Here is a 3,793-nt window from a genome sequence, read left to right as displayed (position 1 = left end):
ATAATAATTTTTGCTATTTTTTTGATATTTGTAAATTCTATTACCTTAATTTAAAAGTGATTAGATGATTTTATTAATTTTTTTTCCAATTTAAAAGAGCTCTATCGTCGGTCTATCCTTAAGTAGGACTTATTCCAAACTTGAAAAATATTACTTTTACACGTAAATAATTAACGCGAAATGTTATTTTCGATATCTATCGTTGTTATCTCTCTAATAAATATAGGAAAAGTATAGGGTACCAACATATTATCTGCCAACTTCTACCAACTCTTATTTATAATTGTGTTTCATAGAAGTGTGTTCGTGAATATGTCTAATAATGAATATATTTTAAATACATATATAAAGAGACACATCTAAAAAATATATCTATAAAGACACTTCTATTAAACACAGCTATAAAAAATACATTTTTATTAGACACATCCACAAACACACTTCTATGAAACACAATTATAAATAAAAGTTGGCAGAAGTTGGCTATTGGTAACGTAGCGAAACCGATAAATATATAAGAGCCAAGTCAAAATAAAATTCATATCTCATTTAATATATGTAATAAAATAATATCATGACTAATTCAAAGTAAGGGCCAATACCTTTGCGCCAATCGTCAACTCGTCAAAACCCTTCCTATTCTGTAATTAATGAGAGAAGTTTTAATCAGTAATACTAAGGAGATTAAAAAATACAGCTGAAATTTATATTATTTAATATTTATTAATAATTAATAAATATTAAATCAAATAAATTTTGATTATTTTTTATTAATATTTTTTATCAAATATTTTCAATTTTTAATTTAGTACCAGAAGATATATATATCTACTTGAAGTTTAGTTCAATTTAACTATTTTGATGACTTTTAAGATACACAAAAGTCATTCCAATATATCTGTTAGAATTCAGGAGGAAAGACTAAAAACATGTTGTTTGATTTACTCGTAGTCCTGAATCCATCTATGAGTCTCTAAGTCTTTCTATTATATTTCTATCACTATTTCGGATAGTTGAAACATAAAAAAAAATGCCGTATTTCTATCTCTTCACTTTATCCACTTTAACCTTGTTTTGTGCTTGATATTTTTTCTTTTGTGTTCTATTCTACCATTTTGTTATTTCTTAATGTGCTCTTTTGAATATATTTCGTATCTCCATATATTCATCTGTTCTTTTTCAGAGTCCATTTTTCCTAGTAAGTTACCCCATGAATTATAGAGTAAATTGTGCTCCATAAAAAGGCTTATGTTTTTTGTCAGAGATAGAACAGCGTTGGGTTTAAAATGTTTTCCTTGTTATTATGGTTCCTCAATAGTTGTAGTAATTGAGTAGAAGAGAGAATGTGAAGAAGGTAATGTAGATATGAATTATTATTAGGTGATTGTTATATATGGTGTTTAAAAGTGGTTATCTAACTTATTAAAAAGAGTTTAAAATTAATATTTAATTTTAAAAGTATAAAAATAAATAATTATTAAATATTTAAAATTTATTATAAAAATAAATTAGATAAAAATTAGATATAAAATTATAAACGCCATAAAATTTATCTTATTATTATTCTAATTAGTTCAACAACATGCAGCATCTAAACTCTATTTAAGGGTAATAATAGATAGGGTAGGATAAGATTTGGAATCAACCCTAATCCTATCTACGGGTTGAAATTTTTGTATAAACTCGACCCTACTACTTTATCTGCGGGTTGAGAATATTCCAATCCTAATTCTATCCATTCTTAACCGGCGAGTACCCGACTTTATCCGCGGATTACAAAAAAGATACAATATTATTATATAATTTGATGATAATTTAAAATAAAACTGACTTTTATGTAAAAAAAATTAAATTATCAATTAATGATATTTTTTTAGTGGCTAAGAATCTTTTGCATTTAGTGAGAGGTCTTTGGTTCAACATCCACTTAAAACATATTTTTATATAAGTATATAAGATATATATAAGGTACGGATTGGTCCGATAGGGTTGAGACTCAACCCACACCGTACCTGATCCGCACGAAAACTGTATCCTATCCGCTGCAGATGGGTTGGCAACCCTATCCGACCGGATGGAGTTGGATTGGGTACCCACAGATAGTGGCCCCTAACCATATTCAACTACTCTAGCTATCAACAGAGCTAGCTAGAAGCAGTTTCCCAAAACAGAAAGCTGTTATAACTGCACTAACTAAAGCAACTAACACTTCTTGCTTTCTTTACCAGCTAGCTTCTCTTCCACTATAGCGCTTGTCCGAGTTGAAATTGCAATTTGGGGCTGTGTCGGGTAGCTAGCTGATTCTAAAGAATATCCAAAAGGTTGACCCAAATTAACATCAAGAACATTATTGTTACCGCAATTGATAAACCAAGTATGTGAGGGTTGAGAATGTAGGGTTTGAAGCGTATGCTCACAGTAATGCAATGCACCAAAAAGAGACACGCCAGATGGGTACCCAGCTACATTGCAACCCATCAAAATCCAAAGTCTCATCGGAAAAATTTTAAGTATTTCAGATATTCTAGCTATTTTTTCTGTTTTTTTTTTCAAATTAAAATTTTTAATATCAATCTTTAAATTATTAGACCAATTTTATTAAATTTAGTTACCAAAATAATTTACTCATATAATATTACTGTATATTTTATGATAAAAATTAATAACTAAAATGATTGAAACACTAATTTTCCTCGTACATGAGATAACCTTCTCATCTCATTTATGCTTCTCTCGGTGCAAAGCCTCTAACAATAAAATTTATATAGTACTGTCCAAAAAACAAAAACATTTATATAACACAATAAATAAAATATAATTTTAATTTAGTGGTTAAAAAATGTGTTAAGAGTATAATTTAAAAGGACTAGATTTGACTCTATATATAATAACTAGCTTAAAGTTATTATTAAAAAAATATGAGAAAACGTATGGATATTGTTGGATATAAAATTAATTATTAGAATATATTTATATATCTTAAGTTTTAAAATTGATGATTTTTGACACGTGCTACTAATACATTTTTTAACCTTCGTAAATTTTATGGGATGTCGTTGGATATAAAATTTAAAAATAATTTATATAAATTAAAAATTAATCACTAAATAAATTATTTGAATTTATGTATATTTTTACATATTTAGTTCACATAATTTTTTTAATTGAATAATCCGTCACTAGTGTGAAACTAATATAATTAGTAGGAAGGTGTGCTCAATGTATCCGTTAGAATACTCAAAGAATAACAAGATACTAGCGTCTGAAATATCTCTCTTATTTTTCTTCTTCTTCTCGACCACGTTCATAAACACAATAATCAAATATGTTATAATAGAGTAATTAAACCTTACTAAATAAAATTTATTTATAATAGTATAATAAAAAAGATTTATGAGATGGTATAGCAATGATTTATTAGTATCTGCTTTTTAAGGTATACATAGTACGATTAATTTCATAAAAATATTTTAAAAATCTTTAGTTAGTAATTTTAGAACACTTTTAAATATTAAATATAAAAAAAAAGTACGTTGAGAAAAGGTATTGTGGTTATGTTATCCAAATAGGAAATTTTAGAAATGCTAGTATATAACGTCCATCTTCACTTCATTCCAACTTGAAGTTTAACGTTTTGATTGATCAAAATTTTGAATAAAAATAAGAGTAAGGTAACAAATAAAGTTCTAAAGATGTACATGTTGGATAGATTAGTTTTAAAAAAAATATATTAATAAAGTCTTTTAAAATAATAGATGTGGATACATTATCTTTAAATTAGTCTCCTATAATT

The sequence above is a fragment of the Arachis ipaensis genome, chromosome B02, assembly GCF_000816755.2.
Source record: "Arachis ipaensis cultivar K30076 chromosome B02, Araip1.1, whole genome shotgun sequence".
In the NCBI taxonomy this organism is placed as follows: domain Eukaryota; kingdom Viridiplantae; phylum Streptophyta; class Magnoliopsida; order Fabales; family Fabaceae; genus Arachis; species Arachis ipaensis.
Note: the sequence above shows the minus strand (reverse complement) of the source record.